The sequence below is a fragment of the Fringilla coelebs genome (assembly GCF_963513975.1).
Source record: "Fringilla coelebs genome assembly, chromosome: 4".
NCBI lineage: Eukaryota > Metazoa > Chordata > Aves > Passeriformes > Fringillidae > Fringilla > Fringilla coelebs.
The window spans coordinates 7,705,355-7,724,741 of NC_140032.1; the positions used below are offsets into that span (position 1 = coordinate 7,705,355).

Consider the following 19,387-nt stretch of genomic DNA (forward strand, 5'->3'; position numbering starts at 1 on the left):
AAGAATCTACATCACTAATGTGCAAGGCAAGACTACAGATCACCACTCTAAGGTTAAAAATTAGGGTTTGGGTTGTTAATGCCTCCAGAGACACATGATACTGAATATTAGGTCCACTTACCTCAAATGCAGAAAACCACTACTGAGCCCAGAATTTCACTGTTTTGAACCTAAAGCATCACTAAGACCAGCTGGTCACTGAGGCAGCTGAGACAAAATATAAACTGCTACTAAAATAAAGCTGCATCCTACACACCCACTTCTACTCCATCTCCCACACTTCAGATCCAAGAGCTCCTGTGAGAAGGAAGGGAAGCCTCAACCATCACCCACAGCCTCTGGATTCTACTTTACTTCAAAAAGACGGGTGATGTGCTGGAAAGAAGTTAAAGGTAACACTTTGGTATTACCTTTGATGGTATGGTTTCCCATCCTTAGCTATACAATCCACCTAGCTTGGCTGAGGAACACATACAAGACAAACACCTAACATAATTTAATACATTTTGAATTAGAACCAAAATATTTTACATGATGAACTGTTGTCTGTAATAAATATACCCCCTTCTACTTCTCAAGTTACTGTCAGTAGTTTGGGTTTGGCTTTAAAACAAGATGAGAGTCACCTTCCAGAAAGGAAAAAAGGCTGGAGATAGGCAATGTTCAACCTTTGTCACAGTTTATAAAGTACACTTCTCAAAGCAACAGAAGTGGTGAAGTAAGCTCAAGAGACTTTTTCCAGGTCATACCTAATTAAAGAAGGGAATATATCACAACAGAAAACTAGGGCTAAGAACTCAACTCAGCCAGAGGTTGAAGCATTTTTTATTACCAACTCATATCATAAGAAGTCAGTCTCTCAGGTTTAAACCAGTCTTTCAGACCTTATGAAGACCAAATACTCATACCACAGACAGGTCATCCTGCATCTTTTAAAGTATCTCTGTCAGACAGGACAACAGACGAGCTGCGCCTTGTGTCTGATGCTGTACAAAGATGCTGTTCCAAGATGCTTATGTTACTTACACTCTTTCCTAAAATAATCCACCACAATGACAAGGCAAGGATTTCATTAATTTTGCTGAAGATTATTTACATCTACTCTGTTTGGAGTTCCATTTGAATGAGCCATCAGTGCTGGCCCATGACCAGTCACCTCCCTGCAATGTGAGATTTGGCCTCTTTCTCCTCAGCCCTACTGCAGAAAGCCCAAGGCTACGATGTGATGTTGAGGAACAGAACTCTGACCTACTGAAGCTTGAACACATGAACACCAAGCCTTTGGCTTTTGCTGTAATTAGGAACTAAATGAGCTAACAGCCATTATTTCAAGATTACCCGACTCAAACCAAAAGCTATCGCCTGTTTAAGCAATTCAGAACAGAACCTAGTGGGCAATCTCCACCTTTTTACTGTAACGTACAGTGAATATTACTAAAAGCTCAAAGCTCAGGTACTACACAAATTACTTTCACCTCCACATACTGCTTTTATAAATATGCTATTTAAAACCAATGGAAGTATTTGCTTCATAGACTAAGCCTCCAGTAAGATACGAAAATCAGGCTCAAAGAGGAATTTATACTGATAATATTAGTGTTTGGAGAAATCTACCAGACTCTCACTAAAGCAAGTGATCCAGACTGTACAAGACCCATGAGATTTTTTTTTCTAAGGCTTCAAGAAAGGAAAAAAATAGATCAAGTGGCCCTACTATCAAGATAGTTGCTTCACTCCACTAGTTAGAAAAGCCAGAGGGGGAAAAAAATAATAATGAGTAGTATCACCTACTTTTGCTTAGTGTTTGCCCTTAAAACTGAGAAGTAAAACAAATACATATGCATACTTTAAAAATACCCAGGGCTGAAAAAAACATAGCACTGACCCTTCACTTGTATGGCAGTGACAATGATTACCCCACACACATCCTGCTTCCCTGTGACAGAATGGAGTAACACCAGCACTGAAGTACTGTTCTATTACCAAAGCCTATGGGCTTGGAGCTGAGGGATTACACAAATCTCTTCCATACATCCTGCTCTCAAAACACACACAGCCAATAAACCTCCTCCTGTTTGCCTTCAGGTTCATTCTGAGCAGTTTCAGACATCTGGTTGGCTTGTTTAAAATAAAAAGCCCAACTAGTAGGTTTGTTTTTATGATCCCAAGAGTGAAATGTTCATGCTGGAGGCCTCAGGCCAGGTGAAAAACACTTATGTTAAGATGCTACTTCATGGCATTTCAGGGATCTAATGAGCTATATAATCTGCACACAGGGATTAGCACACCTTCATTAGCTTGCACACAACTATGGAAATTAAAAATGAGCAACCTATGGTAGTCCAAATATTCTTCAGTAAATAGTACAGCTGGTGAACTGCAGATAGCACTAAATTTAGAACTCAAGTTCTGAGCAGTAGTCTGTAAATATCCATACATCTCAACGCTTACAGCAACATGAAGCACATTTCTCCAAGCCTCACTGTACTTATTTTTCATACTATGAGTAATATTTCCTTCTCATGACAAAGTATTATGCCCAATTTAGTAGCTTAAGAAAAGTGTCTTTGTCTCAAAATTGGAACTCTCCAGAAGATCACTATGCAACCATACTGAATGAGCATATGGATGTGGGTACCCTTATTTTAGCAGTTCACTGTTTACATATTTTCATATAAAACCCTAAGATATAAAGAAAGCAAATTACAGGAAGAGTTTACACAACAGTAAAAGTCTTGCAGGCTTGCATAAAATAGTTAACGCTTGCTGCTACATTATCTGGGTGGAAAGAGCATGGAAATGCATTGAACAGATATGAAATATGGTGTGCAGCTGACAACCAAGTTCCATCTCATGGCCCAAACTTGTACTCTATCATGGCTCACCATCTGCAATTTGTTACTGAAGAAACCCTAACTTATGTGGAACCTCAAGAGGTGGCACATAAAGATCCCAAGTTCTACAACATCCATCTAGTCACTAGATCCATTAGAACCCAGAAAACAGAACCCAAGTACCACATAGCTTTCAAATAGCAAAAATTTTCTTTTAAATAAAGAGGTTTTGGTATCACATTACAAATAGTAAAGCTGAGCAGTAGTTTAAAGAATTTTTTGTTGCTTTGTTAAACTATGGTTACTATCAACTTAGTAGTTGGTTTCCAACTTGTGTCTTGCACATACCACAAGCTTTTGAATGGTGGAGTCTCTGAAGGGATCTGCACTACATATAATCTGCACTACATGCGACCTCTCAGTCCACAAATGACCTAAGTATGAGCAGACCACAAATTAAAGCCCATTAAAATAACGGAATGAAATACAAAGACAAAGGCAGTGCACATCAATACTGCGTGTGCTTTCAGCATTCAATTCAGACATTACTTCAGGTGTCACCAGGGACATCCCCCTTGCCAGACCTATTAAAGGTACTTCAATAAAAATTAGTTCAGTTGAACTATGCAGCTCTGACTAGTTCACTAGACTATTTGAAAAGCCAGATAACTACTTTGCCTCAATGCAGTCAGCCTTGAGCAGCACACTGAACAGCTGGATTCAGGAAATGCTGTGGTAGAGGTCAAGACACAAACCAAAGGCTGCACATCGCAGTAGGTATTTAGAAAAAGCATTTGTAACAATTACATCAACTAGTGAAATTTCATGAGACAAAGTTACACCATGTCAGAGAAGGAAAAAAAGTGAACTATTTTAGCTACATTAGTATGATTGTTTTTTCTTTAAATACTGGAAGATCACCTTTGCTTGATGGAACAGCTCAGAATTTTCTGTCTACTACCTCAACCCTACCTGATGTTCAATGAACAGCTCATTACTTCCAGCAGCAAATTCTATGGAAAGATTTACTTGTCAAAGGGGATTCACAGAAGTCACTAGAACTCCAAATTACAAAGTTCACTCACAGAGGATGGGCTACAAAGCCTTAATGTAAAACCATGCCCCTGATACAGGAAGCAAACAGGCACAAGGTGCCAATTAGTACACAAATACTATAAGGCCATACTTCAGTCACTATAAACCAAAATTACTATTTTATTTGAGCACAAAAATGCCAGTAGAAAAATGAGTGTTGAGGAAGGCTTTTAATCTTCCCTGACAGCGACAGAAATGTAGCAGCTTTGAATGGCAGAAGTCACATGGCAAGTCCAGCACATAACATTCACAGATAGCAATTGTGCAAAGGAGGACAGGACCAAGTGTGTTGAAGTAGAAATGGGACCTTCCACTTGGGCAGGTACCTTTACAGATGACAGCATTCTAACAAGATCAACTTTGGTAACCAAGCTGAAGCACAAAACAGTAAAGATTTATCTGATGAAGTCAACAGCAAGAGAGATGTGGTCTTTCAAATGACCTTTCAGTGCTGACAAAAAGCGTACCTATCTAAGCTTCCTTTAAAATAAAGCTCTGAAATTACACCTGAGTTCCTGGTATCTTCACACATGCAAAGGTTAAGCACACTATAATCTGCATAAAGCAGTAACGTCTTTTCTGCTGAAGATCTGAAACAAACAACTGTGTTAGGGGAAGTCACTGGCTGAGCACCTGGACTCAAGAAGTACTGAAGTGATAAACAAGCTCCTGACAGCTGCAGCCTTTTCTGCAGGTGCAACAGGCATTTACTTCATGGCAGTTTGGCTCAGTTCAACAGCCACTTTAGAACTCAGGAATAGGTTCAGTATTATTTGATCAGCTTGTGCTCCAGTGAGAAAAAGACAAAGGGAAGGTCCCCCCAAACTAGTTCCAAAGTTTCAAACTGTATATTTAACAGGACAATAAAGTTTAATCTCAAGAATACATGGAATTTTGCAGCCAACTATGTTAGTAAAATTGGAGTATCACACTTTATACAGAAAAACCTGCCACAACCATGGACACACCTTGAAAGAGCTTTTCTGAACACAGCTCTCCCATAATCCTGTTTAAGATCTAACACTTACAAACAACAATTAACCTAAAGTATGCTCTGCACAAACATCACCATCCACATTGCCTTTAACTTCCCGACACCAGGTGATGCTGCCTTACTGCTCTGGTAAGATTTTGTGGGTTCAGAGTGGTCACTGATGTAATCCCATCTAACAAACATTCAATATCTTTAGCAAAGGACTATCAGACTTTCTAAACCTCTGTTCAATTTAACAATGCAGCATGGTTTCAAAGTGTATCTGTCAATCTCCTTAGAGCATCCAGTGGAAAGAACAAGTGGAAGACTCATTATTCCAGCCTGTAGCCAGGCACAATAAAACTTCTAACTACACTCAAACACATGTGTGATGAGAATAAACTGCTCCACATGCAGGGAGTATAAATAAGGCAATGATAAGAGCAAGTCTAAGGGAATTACTGAATGGCAGAGATTTAAAGAAAGTTTAGAGAAGGAGGTGCTGGAGGAAAAAAAAAAGAATAGCATTTACAGAACTGTGTCAAACAACCCCAACAGAGACAGGGCTCAGAAAAAAACATTTCTATGCAGCACAAGATTTATTATGTGCATCAAGTTTGACAGGGGAGATAATATGAGAACCAAATTTTCAAACAGAGAAAATTGCACCTATAGAGACATCAAAACATAGTTACAAATACAAATCCAAGAAAAATACTCCAAAGAAAAGCTGTTCCAAGTAGTGGAGCTTATCCTTTGACACACAGCTTGCAATGAAAGAGCAATTTCATCTCAAGAATGGACAGCTTCAAAGAACTCTAACTACAGATGACTTCAGTCACTCTGTAACACCTGGAATTATTTGCAAGGTACTAGATTCAGGCTGTTAAGTGATATATTTAAATACAGACAGAAACAGGACATGGTTGGGGCTTTCTTAAAACAAGCAAGGGTTTGGACATCAGTTTGAGGTCAGGCCTGTCTTCATTTTATGCCTGCATTAAGAAAAAGGTCAAAATCCATGCAATGAGTCTTTAATTCTCCCGCATTTAAACGGAACCTCTGGGAAGACTGGGAACCTTTTGTGAGCACTCCAGGTGTGCAGCACCCACCTGGTTCACTGGGACATCAGTGCAACAGGGTTTAGGGACAGGGAGGAACCTGTGAGCTCACACACTTACATTTTACAGCCTTGTGCTGCTGGGAGGTAAGCAAAGGCATCCTTGGGGGACAGTCACAGCCAGAGAGCAGCTGCCAGTGGTGTGTAGGAGAACACACAGATCAGGAGCCCAGCTCAGTTCCATTTCTGTGCTTCCCAGGATCTGCTGCTGGCACAGGAGCCTTGTTCTATGCAGGAGAACAGCAGGAAGGACTGCAAGACAGCCTTAAAATCCTGCATAACTCTGACAAGTTTGAGAACTGTTCTGGAAGCAATAATAGGATACAAGTGAGTTCTGAAAGGCACGCTCAGGCAGGATTACATGAACAAACAGGAAGGCAAGTTCTTCAGGAGAAGGCTGTGAGCTAGGTGGGATCAACAGGCTGACCTTGAAATGAGTGTTAAGCTGGTGTAAAAAAGTCCAGTGCATGGGGATGCATAAACAGGAATATCAGCTCCAGGGCACGTGGAGCCACTTTTTCACTCCACTCAGCACAGAAAGTCTCAGCTGCAGTACAGACTTGGGTTTTTTGAGCACCACACTTGAAGCCCAATGTGAACTAACTTGAGAGAACAACAGGAATGATCAGAGCTGAAAAAACATGATGTCTCAGGAAGACCTGAATACACCAGTTTTATTTAGGACAAAGTATCACGAGGGTGAAGGGCAAGACACAAGGAAACAGGAACATCACAAACAGTTCATATATTTTTTAAAGATGACTTACTACAGGGGAAGGAATAGCTGCCCCTTATGTCCAAGGAATTAGGCAATAAGCTTGACCTGCAGTAAGGAAGATGTCTGGTTTCATATTCAGAACAAGTTTTAATACTGAGGACAGCAAAGCACTGGATTAAGGAGAAAGAAGAGCTGCTCAGGCTTCTGTTATGAATCACATTAGATGTGCAATACCAGTATGGGGCATGAGACTCACTACCAGCCTACACCTTTCACAGCCCTACTTTATTTTTTAATGGCAAACTCAGTTTCAAGCCCCTGTAATGTTTTTGCTTACCCTCCTACAATGTTTTTTGAGTTCCAATGAACTAAAAGTTACTTTTCTGATTTTTCAAATTAAAACTTCAAGACTTGCACAATCAGGTTATTGTATTATTATCAAAGAAAGTCACACCTGCCCTACACTTTCTCCACACAGAAATAAATCTCCTTCAATCCCCTCCTCTGGCAGCATGCAAATTTCAGTAATATTGCAGTATCCTGCTGCATCTTTCTTGTGACCAAGAGAAGCCAGAGCCTATTACTTCAGAAAGACAGGCGTGCTTTGCCTTCTAACAACCCAGCAGGGTGATGTAATGGCTTTCACTGATGTGGTGTCAAGACACTGTCACACAAACATGTGTGTGCACCTTTTACACCCACTGCCTCAGGCTGGCTTCGGACTTCCCGAGGATGGAAAATGCTGCATGCAGCAGCCAAATACTCCAAAACAAAAATTAAGATATGCAGCATTTTACAGATGGGGAGTTGAAGCAAAGAGCATTAGTTACAGCCAGAGGTCACATTTAAACTGCAAAATCCAAAGTCACTAAAGCACAGAGGAATTAACTCTTAAGCGCTCAAGCATAAATAGGCCACCTAAAAAGCAGAAAACAAGACAAAGCACTATCCTTTTTCATCCTCTGTAACAGCTTGGTACTACAAGTATTTATCCAGGTACTTTCCTGCTTTATTAAAGAACATTCTTCTGATTTGTGAAGCACGAAAACAGAAGAGCAGCAGCAATCCACCTTACCCTCCCACAGTTCAGCAATTTCTTACCCAAATATTGAAAGAGAAAAGTCTGGTCAGGATGGGGTGCTAATGGAAGAGGAGGATGAAGTCAGCAGGCACATACACAGCCAAGCTCAAGCAGACAACTGTGCATCCTGAGAAGGGAACAGGCCAAGTACCAGGCTGGCACTGGAACATGCTGGCTCACATTCCGGTGCCAGCACAATCTCCAAACCAGCAACACCCCTGCTGCCTCTTCACCTTTGGGAGCCTCGTTGTAAGAGGCAGCAGTGCTTCAGTTTAGCCTCCAAGTTACTCACACATCTCAAATTCTTCAAGGTTCAACTCTATTGTTTCATTTCATGTTTCATTTTTGAGAAATGAAAACACAAGGTTCTGGGTACTTGTTCCTTTCGCCTTTCCCACTACAAGAAATACATGATGTACTTCAGTCAATTCATGTAAGTAGTTCTTGAATGCTGTTTTCATTGCCCCTCTCTCCTCTCATTTACTAAATACTGCATCAGATTACACTCTGGAGCACTAGCAGTCTGGAGGCATGCTCACACACCAGTACCCTCCATTCTAACTGATAGCAATGAATCATTTGCCACTACTATCACTCTGGGATAATTAGGCAAAGAGGTTCCTTTTTTTTTTTTAACTAGGATTGTAATTTTAACTGCCAGTTCATTAAAAACATTGTACAAACATACAAATAGGTCTCAGGTATCTAAATGGAGACCAGCACTTTAAAAAAATCAATAAATCACACCCTCAAACAGTCCACAGATCAGAAGTTTCCTATGTTATGAAAACATAACATGGTACAAAAACCACCGGCAACCTCAATGGCCTTTTACATATTGATTAAGAAATGCTGAGCTGCAGAAGGCAGAACCCCAGTTCCAGACCCATCATCCTGTCCCAGCTATGTTCCCACAATTCTGTTTCATAACCTGCATGACACCTGAGGCTCCAAACTTTAACCTCTTCCATATTCTGTCTATTACTTTTGGAAAGTGGCAGCTGATAATGCCACAGGGTTTGACACAGCTTTTGTCACTTAGCCCCTTCCTTAAACACGATAAACTTTCACCCCTCTAAAACCAAAGGAGGTCAGATCAACAGAAACCTTGAAGGAAGACAGAAAAGTGCATTTTTCAATGGGGAGTTAAAGTAAAAAGAACCTTTAAAAGAAGAATTTTCATTCTAAACAAACTTTTGAGGGTAGAATAAAGAACAAAAATATCATAGGGTATCTAGCAGTAAGTGCATGAGATGGATGAATACTTAACCAAGACAAAACCTAAAGCCACAATTAAGAAGGTGAAACAACACATGTGCACAGCACTGAAGGAATGATTTAGAGCCACTGACATCAACACAAGCTGTGCAGAGCAAAAATTAAACACACAGCAATAATAATCTGAACTGCCCAATTAGGTTAAAAAATACATTTACCCTACAAATTAAAAAACCTCCCAAACCCCTCGAAGGCATTAATGCTGTTCACAATGTTATTTGAGATGCAAATTAGGGACCTAAAGTTAATATAACACCAACAGAAGTTTCTATTATTCCTATTAATGGCTAAAGGGGAGGTGACAGTAGAAGAAAAGCCACAGCTCTGTTATATGAGGTCTTATTAGGACAGCATACATTTTCCTTAATTTTTAATACCTTCACTTAAATGAGGAACTGGGCAAGTTAAAAATGTGATCTTTCATAACCCAAGAAAATCGGAGTGAATGAAATAAACAGCAAGTTGGTTGACAAGGTGGCTGGATGAGAGGAGTCTTAAGGAGAAACAGGTATTCCTTTAAAAAAATGGAATTCAGATCCTGTCTTCCAGCACCACAGATCTCAGGCTAAAGCACAAAAGTAAAGGTACAGACAGTACCTTTACTGCAGTTATTTCTTCAACTATTTCCTGTACCAGCTGGGTGCTCCAATTTTGAAGCTCAGCAAATGCAGGAACAGCTTTCTTGCAGCTCAAATGCCCTCCCCACAATGATGCATAGGTCTTGGTACACAGAGTCAGTTTTGCAAATGACACTTGTAATGAGAGCTCCAGGCCAAGTAAAAAGCTCCAGTTTGATTTCACACCCTTGGCTCTATCTGCACAGACAGACCCCACACACTGAAGGGCAGCTGCCATCACTGGTACTGGGTGTCCCAAGCTCTGGGCCTGATACATCACTGACAGTTCTCTCCAGTGCTTTCCTACAGTTTAATTCTCACAGGAACTCAAAACAATGTTGTCATATCAGGTTCAGAGCTATGATATGAGCACCAGCTGATCAGAACCCTTGATCTTACTGTTAACACCCAACCTGCAAAACATAGCAGCTGCATTTTACCAGAATCCACTTGAGTTCAAATGGAAGGAAGCCAATGATATTAATTTTGTTTTGATAACTCAGTAAATATCCTAATTGAAACATTTCCTATTACCTTAAAGCATAATATTCAACTGCTTGCTTAAAAAAAGTGCTGTCAGTAAACTGAGAGCCATAACCCAGATAATGTATTTAGTAACAACCCTGCCTACTTCCTCCCCTCAACCTAAAAATTAGCAGCAACATGGCCTTCAGAAGTTATTTACACCCACTGCAAAGCATTAGCAGTTAGCTGAGCAGCTTCTTGCTAGCTTGCTAATGATATTATTCCCCAAAACAATCAAAAAAGACAAGACAGCACCAAAAGTAGAAAGGGCTATGTTAAGAGCTGACAGTTACCTTGATTTCAGGTTTTTCTATACTAAACAGTGCCAAAATATCCAGCTGGATCATCACAAAAAAATTGTAGAGCAGCCTAGAAAGGAGTTAAAAAATATGCCACACCCCTGCCTTTTTTTCTTTTACAGGCCTCCTCTTGAGTGAGAAGAAAATCCTTAAAGAAAACCATTTTCTGAAAATATGACTGTCTCAATTCCCCTAACAGAGTGTTTACAATTAAGAGAAACCAACAAAGTGAAGGTGGTTGGTTTTGTTTGTTTTTTTGGTTTTTTTTTAAGACTCATCACTGGATTGCAGTACTTGAGTGCTAAGATCTCGTTAAGGACACAAACTTTGTGACAACCAAAAAGCAGATTGTCCATGTAAAGGGCTCCCTCACAGGTGTGCAGAGTCAAGAAACTAAAATTTACCTACCAAGAAAGTATCAGACACTGCACTGACTTCAAGTACCTGCATTTCCATAAATTTCATGAATTCTATTCATGAACAGGGCTTCCTTGTGCTGATGAACCCCTCCTTCAGGAGTGCTCATAAATCCCTCCAAAGCTTTTTGCGAGTAGTTTCACCCGCCCATAAGGTTATGTTACAATATCTAAAGTAAAAGTTGAAGATAATTCCACAATGGACAGAAATCTCTCACAGTTAAAAATAGAGTACCTGCAAGATCTGGTAACAACCAGATCTCAAGAAAGTAGTAATAAAATAGTCCAACAAGTTTATTCAACAAAAATAAAAATTACAATTTAAAGCAAGCAAAGTTTTGTCTAAAAAGAAAGCACAGAACTTGTGAGCATGCAGGGGAGAGAGAAGCTCCCTGTTGCCAAAACACAAAATTTCTGTTTATATTATGACCATCAACATGCACAAAAAGAAATGTAAATCATAACATAAATACTAATATTTTCCACTAAAGGCTTAAGGAGACTTCTTACTAGTTTTTTAAGACAACTCAAAGCAGAACCACAGAGGACAAATTTTTAGAACATAACTCAAAGCCAGCATCAAAAAAGTGGAGGAGCAAGGAAAGAATTGTGTTTGGAAAGTTTTAAGTACACCATGATTCTAAAGGGAATAATCTATCAAACCACAGGAGGTGACTAGAACTGCCATCATCACTGCTAACACAAAGGAATGTAGATTGGGGGGAGGCAACAGAGGAAGGGGGAGAAAGCACAGAGAAGGGAAAAGAAGGAACTAAAAAAAAGGGAGCCACAGTAATGGCTACCAGACTCTCAAGGAATTCCTAAAGGAAAGAATAAATCCTTCAAGGTTTTGTTTTAAATAAAGCAATCCATGCAATAAATTGCAGTCTTCTCAGTACAGTCAGGCTTTCAGTTTATCTGCCCACCATATTTTCATAAATATACTTTTACACCTCTACTAAACTTCCAAAGCTTAACACAATGATTGCAAATATAAATATTTCTTCTTTCAGCCTCCTCATTCTTCTGAGCCACAGTACCCTGCAGAAAAACAGCTTTCTGAAAGGAAGTAGGGAAGTTGAACCATCCTGAACTTAAAATAACCCTTTACAATCATTTAACCAACTTTAATTCCCCAGTTAGAGAGACAATAACCATGAGTTAGACACTGGCAGGTAAAGGCCACTAGAGGACTGCCAGATTACCACAGGAACATCCCCAAAAGGTATCATATCATTAGGGGGCTGATCCTGCAGATCACTATTTGGAGTTTGTGTCTAACAGGCAACATTTACTTCCATATAATGAAGAATAGCATCTTGCTATCGATGCAAAAACATAGGGCTCATTAAAAATAGCAGACATGTTAATATGAACAGTATTTCAAGGAAATTCAAAGTGAGTGAGTAGTGAACCCCTTCTCTAGTTCAGAGTTCCACTAGCTGATGTAGAGCTACTTAAAATGTATGTTTTTGTCTCCTGCCTTTGAGAGCAATTCTTCCAGACGTTTTTGGAAGTTCAGTAACTGTAAAGATACATGTTCTTTGGGCCTGAACAAGTACACTGCACCTCTAATAAAACCAGATCAAGTGACATGCATCATCAGGAGAGTTTTTGCTATTCAGCAAGCACTGTGCTCCGCATTTCATAAGCCCCACTAGAAGCAAGCAGACCATTCACAATTAAAACACACCCAGAAACATTTCAGCTTGCCACAAGAGATACAAACTTACTGGTTCTTGCCAAAAATGGAAAATTTTCCTGACAAAAATATTTGCTATCAGTCAGAGAGGCAGTGCAACAGCATTAGCTCCACTAACTGTTCTCAGGAGCTAATTTTAAGGTAGGCATAGCAAATCAGAAAATGGATTTGACCACCTGGCTCAACCCATCCCGAGGCAGAGGACTTGGTGAAAGCCAGGGACAGAATCACCCAGCCCCTCTCAACCCTGCAACCCCAAAGCTGGGGTGCTGCTCCAAAACTTCTGAATGCTGGCATGGGGATGTCCTTTCCTAAAGGGGAAAAGGCCTGAACTTTTCCATCCCACCCCCAGGAGTTCAGATCCCCGAACACCAATCCTGAGAAGCCTCCACAATGGGTGCCTGCTCTATCTCACAGGACCTAAAGTGACCTCCTGAAACAGCACCCAGAATTTCAACCACACATTTCTATCAGCCTTCCAGCAGGCCAGAAGACATTTAATAAACTAAATAACCAGAACAAAGCCATGTTACTGCCCTTAGAAAAGCTGGGATAACACAAAGAGCCCATTCACTCGCCCACTGAGCCCAACTGGTCCTTACACTTCGGGGCCATAAACTAGAAATCAACTTTCCTATTGCTGTGGGGAGGGGAAGGAAGAAAATAGCCACTGTTTCCACCCTGGAATCATTATGGAAGGCAGCTATCGTGGAAAAACAAGCACCTCCACAGAGGTAACTCTATCCTTGAGCCAGACAGGGGGGAATCGCCTCAAAATCGCCGGGGTACGTGCCTGCAGACATGTGTTTCCAGGGCAGCGGCACAAAGGAATGTCCGAGCCCCGCCGCGGCCGGGCACCTTCCCTTCCCGGCACGGCCGGGCCAGGCCAGGCCCCGGGAGACACGGCAGCGCCGCGCAGCCGGCCCGGATCGCGCCCAGCAGCGCCCGGGAACGCCGCGAACTTCACTGGGGGCTCCGGGCTCGCTGCCTCCCGGCGGGGCGGCCGCTCCAGCTCCCAGCGGGCGCACAGCGGCAGTCCCGGCGGTGCGGGGGGAGCGCGGCCCGGGCCGGGCACGGACAATGACAGCAAAGCGCACGATATCCGCACCGCTTTACCTATCTGCCGAGGTAACCGGAGGGATGAGCAGCCTGCAGCCCTGCGGCAGCAGGAGGTGCCGCTGCGGGGAAGCGCAGCCTCGGGGTGACACCCCCGCCCCGCAGGGTCCCCCGGGCCGCGCTCGCCGCCCCGCCCGCCCGGAGCTGCGCGGTGCGTAGGGCCTCCTGGGCTCCGCCAAGGCTCCGGGGATGGCCGGGCCGCCTCCCCTCTGCCCCGCACTGCCGGCGGGCCGACAGCGGGGCTGCTGCCTGCAATGCTGTTATTACCTGTCCGGCTGTTGCCTACACGGCTGTTACCTGCTACCCGCACGACTGTTGTTACCTGCCGGCCGCGCTCGTTGACCCCCTCCCCCCCGCCCCGCTCTCCCCCAACCCCGGCAGCCGCCGGTACCTGAGCGGCCGCGCCGCCTCCCCCGTGCGTATAGACCGGGCTGCTCAATGGCAACCGAACAAAACACGGCTGGCCACGCCCCCTCCACCGCCCGCCCGCGCCCATTGGCCGCACCGCCCGCCCGCCGAACCTTGACCCGCTCTGCCATTGGTCGGCGGGGCGGTCGGGCCCCGCCTACAAAGGGGCGGGGGGCGGGCGCTGCCCCGGTCGCGGCAGGGACGCGCAGCTGTGGTGCCGGGTGGGGTGTGGGATGCGCGTTGGACTACAGCCCCCAGGAGGCCTTGCGGCGGCGCGCCGCTGTCACTGGCTAAGCAGCGCGCGTGCGGAGGGGCGAGGGACGCGCGGAGGGGAAGACGCGCTTCGCGCGCGGGGGTGATGACGTCATCGCATGCCCGGATAGAGCCGCGAGGGGGATGCGCACCCTCCTCCTCCTTCTTTTCCTCATCTTCCTTCTCGGCTTCTTCCTCTTCTTCCTCCTTTTCCTCTTCCTCTTCCTCCTCTTCCGATTGCTCTTCCTCCTGGCTCTTGGCACCCTTTCTGCCCGTGCTCGCTTTGTTCCTGGCCCAGCTGTGGGCTCTGCTGCATGGGATGTTGCAGCTCATCTGCTTCCACCGATCCTTGTCCTTATCCTTGGCTGGGATTCGGCTCTATCCTTGTGATCAGTTTTTTGTTCGCAGAATTCCCTGTTGAAAACAACTCCTCCCCTGAAGCATTTCATTGTTAAATCCTATTCGAATTCAGATTTTTATGGTTTTTTTTTAATAAGAGTGAAGTCATGACAATGTGTTTGCCTGTCACAAGCAGGCCGAGGTGCGGCGGGACCTCCGGAGACCCCGAGCCGCTGCCGCTGTCTCTGTGGCCGTGCCTGGGGCTGTGTCCGTGTGCCGATACTGCCCTCTGCTTGCCCGCTCCCTGCTCCCGCCCGCACCGCCGGGAATTCCGCCCCAGAGCGGGGGACAGAACATCGCCCCAGACAGAGCAGGGGCAGAACATCGCCCCAGACAGAGCGGGGGACAGAACATCGCCCCAGACAGAGAGGGGGGCAGAACGCCGCCCCAGAGCGGGGGGCTGAACATCGTCCCAGACAGAGCCGGGGCAGAAGGCCGCCCCAGAGCGGGGACAGAACGCCGCCCCAGAGCCGGGGCAGAAGGCCGCCCCAGAGCGGAGGGTTGAACGCTGCCCCACATGTGCCGCTCGTCCCACAGAACCGCTCCGATGGGAGCTTCTTTGTGAGTCAGCCTGAGTGAGGAAGTGGGATGTGTTTGGACAACAATTACACCGTGCACTTGTCGGGGCAGAGGCTGCTTTATGTGGGTGCATAATCCTTAACGTCATGAGAAACCAAACCCTGATTTACTGCTGCCCACAGGCCCAGCATTACCGCGGTGCAGGTATTTCTAATTCACGGTAACTGTTATCTAGCTCTTCTTGTGCCTGTGACAACCGTCTGTTGGTTCAGCCTTCTGCAACCTGTTCTCCTGTGTTTGCACATGGAGTTGTATTTCACTCACCTTTCCTTCGACCCACGAGTTTTTCAGCTGAATGTACCTTATTTCCCTGGGAGATTTTGCTGAATTACAGGACAATGCTGCAAGAGATATCCAAGTTAATGTCGCAATGAAGGGTGCAAACCAAAATTGTCTTTCTGGGAAATGCTGACTTTGGCTAGCTTACTTTCAAGTTTGAACTTTAAGAGACCAATAAATTAAGCCAAATTTTATTTTAAACAACATTACCAGGTTTTACTGCTGGTCTCCATCACTCTCCTCCCATCTTTTGCACTCTTTACAACCCCACAGTACTTTTTTCACATAGTTTTCCAAGATTCCTTCCCCTGATTATACAATGAATATTTAAATCAGTGTTCTAGTTCTCTGTAAGATCAACACATAACTCTCTTCAGAAAGATCTTGCAAGTGATTACAGGTACACAGAAGAAAGTACACAGCTTTTTCCCATTGCTCAGTCCTGGCTCTTGAAACGCTTTGTGATTGTGCTCATTTTGCTCCTGGCCCAGTTGTGGATTCTGGTGCATGGGAAATTGTAGCTCATCTGCTTCCATGATCCTGTTCGTATCCTTGGCAGGGATTTGGCTCCATTCTGTAATCAGTTTTTTTTCGCAGAATTCCCCATTGAAAACAAGTTATCCCTGAAGCATTTCATTGCTAAATCTTTATCCAAATTTAGAATTAACAAATATTTTTTGTTTGTTTGTTTTTAAATGAAGTCATGATATAATTTGTCTTTCACAACCATTATAACTATTCCACTGGAACAGAGCAGCTCCGGTGTGAGATTTTGAGGTAAAAATGGTTTTCCTTTACCTACGACTTTAACCATTTCCGTAGTTTGCAAGCATTTGTGTTTCCATGATAGTTTCCTCCAGACTCCTATTCTACTTCTGTTTCAAGCAGGGTAAAACCAGAGTGAACTCTGTGTATCTGAAATTGAAGTTTCTGGATTGCAACTGTTCAGTCACAGCCATGGCTGCAGCATGGGGGAGGCAGGTGAAAGGGGCACAGCTGCACTTCTCCAGCAGCCAGGGCTGCTGCTCTCAGCTTCCACAGGCTGGCTATTCCCATCTGGGGCAAAACTTTGCAGGAATTAAACTATCTTATGCATGAGATCGATCCCTGAACTTCTTTCTCTTCTTCTGTAGTGCTGCCCTGTAATTTCTCCCCTGATTTATCACTTTCCATTCTCCTGCCCAACTTTATCTGCTTTTTTCCCAATGTGACAATGGCTCTATACTGGCTTCTTTTGGGATGGAACTGCTTTTTCCTCTCTGTAGTCCAAAACCACATGGGAAGATGTCCTTAACTAGAGCTGTTACAGAGGTGGTACCTCCTATGATCTCAAAACTTACCAGATGGAGAAACCAGGTACAATGGTCAATAAAAACTACAGGATGGGGTGGGAGAGAGGAGTGAGTGATCATGTCTGAGACAGGGCAGGTGGTAGCTCTAATCAATGTCACTCAGTATTCCACCAGAGTCTTCTTTCATTTTATACCAAGAGTAAAGCCCTGGCAGGGATCCAGTTTATAATTCAGATCTTGGTAAACACAGACCTAAATTTCCCTCATGACAAGGTTTGATAGTAATTGTCTAGCACTTTAAATATCTAATTACAAACATGCTACCACATGGTAAAATGGTCCGTGTCTGTTCACTCAACTGTGTGTCTTCAGGAAGGGCCATCTGTTTCCAGCAAAACAGTGAGACACGAATGTAGGCAGGTTTCTAAATTAAAAATTAAAAAAAAAAAAATAGAGGGGGAAGAAAACAAACTAAAGAGAGACACAAAGCTGTCTTTACAATAAAGCACAAACTGAAATAGTTGCAATCAGAGTGAACCTCAGGAGGCAGTTTTCACCTAGGGAACCAATGGATGGCATGGCTTCTCTAGGATGTCCTTCTGAGCATTATTTTATGCACCTAAACGGCTGCATTAAGAATATGTAAGTCTTCACTACAGGATGAGTTTGGTCCATCTTGACCCCATTTTCCATAAAGAAATAGCAGCTCCTCTAACCTCCTGTCTCCACATCCTGGTCATGGATCCAGGTATTCAAGAAAGGGAATGTGTTCCCCTCCTTAGAGCATGGCAGATAGACATGAGTGACACTTTGGCATTGCCTCTTGGGCAAAAACAACAGACAGACCTGAATGCTCTGGGTGTGTGTCACAAGGAAGCTGCTGCCTATCTAGGCAAATTACCACCTAAAATCAGGAAGGGAAGCAGAGGAGACTGTGCAACTCTGTTCTTTTTTTGTTATTATTTTCATACTGTTTGTAGACAAGGAGCCCAGCAGCTATTTGATGTAGGGTCATGAAGTGCAAAAATAGTTAAGACACTCTGTAACGTGCACAACTGCTTGTAAAGGTCAGATGAGCATTTCCAGCACTGTTTCAAACTGATTGCAAAGGGTTTTGCTGTGGACACTGATTAGGTCAACATTAGTATGCCAAAACTTAGTGTATTTACTGCATACAGTGTTCTTTTAACAATGAATTACAGAAGCAAGATAAGCAGGTTGGGATAGCAAGTCTCAGGTAAATTTCCCCAAATCATGCTATTTCTCTTCGTACAGCAATCACTGTTGGCCACACATCTGCTTCCTCATAAAATATATATAGTGGCAAAGGGGCCTCTGTTTTAAAAGACATATTTATGAAGGCTTGTCAGAAAGAGTCCAGATCCAATACAATCCTTCACTGATCTTGTTTCCCTCAGGGTCACTTTGCACTCCCCCTGAGGAGCAAGATGGCAATGTGGATTCCATCTCTCAGCCCAGGGAGTCCCCACACAGGAGGTGAAGAAAGGCATTGGATGACTGGAGTCTGACACAGAGCAGGTACAGGAGACACTGCCTGGCTATTGAGTTCACTGTGATGTTCTTCCTGTTTTGAGGGGATGTTTGAGCACAGCTGAGCCCCATCAAAGCTGCTTTTCACACTTCTCCATTCTCTCTGTTGAGTGGTTTCACAGATTCTGGGCACAAGAGGAAGTTCTGCCACTACTTATATGTATCAGTTGGTGGGTTTAATGCAGACCTTGCTCAGACTGCTCAAACAGATGAAGTTATTGTATAAGGTACTTTTCCTTAATTATGTTCACAAGCTTGCTATAAATGAGATAGAGCAATAAGAATGCTAAATAAATAAACTGGAACTGAGAAGTAGAGCAGTGTTCAGCATCAAAATCTGAAAAAAGCAGAGGGCTGACATCCAGGGATATTTAGAGTTAGGGGTCTTTCACATACCACTATGAGCTGGCTAGATATTATGTTCCTTGTGAACTCTTAGAAGGATTTTGAAAATGTTGAGTTAATCATGACCAGATCAGTTTTTATTAGATTTCATGGATGGGTGACTCCACCCTGTGCCTCCTGCGCACAGCTGACTTTTCCTACACCCTACCTTTCACCTCCATTACCTGTTATTCCAACTACACACTTGCCTGTTTCTTAAATTGAGCCAACTGGCCAGGATATACTTCCTTTTTCAGGGTATGAGTTAGCCACCAGCTTTCAAAAAGGGCCAAGCAAGCTCGATGTGCTGAACTAATACAGCATTGTTCAGCTTTTCACTGCAGTCCCTGAGGAACAGCCCCACTCCTGAGAACTCTGAACGACTACGAGTTCAGCCAAAGCATCTTCTGCCTCCTCAAGTTTCTAGTCCTTCCTACATAATTTCCAAGTGCCTTTCCTTCCTACATAA

The 19,387-nt window shown here is 43.5% G+C and overlaps 1 protein-coding gene across 2 annotated transcripts in view; it reads right to left on the reverse strand.

Annotated features, from left to right (window-relative positions):
* The window catches only part of FAM53A (family with sequence similarity 53 member A), a 69,938-nt gene extending 55,720 nt beyond the window's left edge, over positions 1 to 14,218 (reverse strand). For both annotated transcript variants that reach the window (XM_084204456.1, XM_084204455.1), the window contains exon 1: positions 14,166 to 14,218. The gene's annotated coding sequence lies outside the window, so the exon portion shown is untranslated. The remainder of the gene's footprint in view (positions 1 to 14,165) is intronic.
* Between the last annotated feature and the right edge of the window lie 5,169 nt (positions 14,219 to 19,387).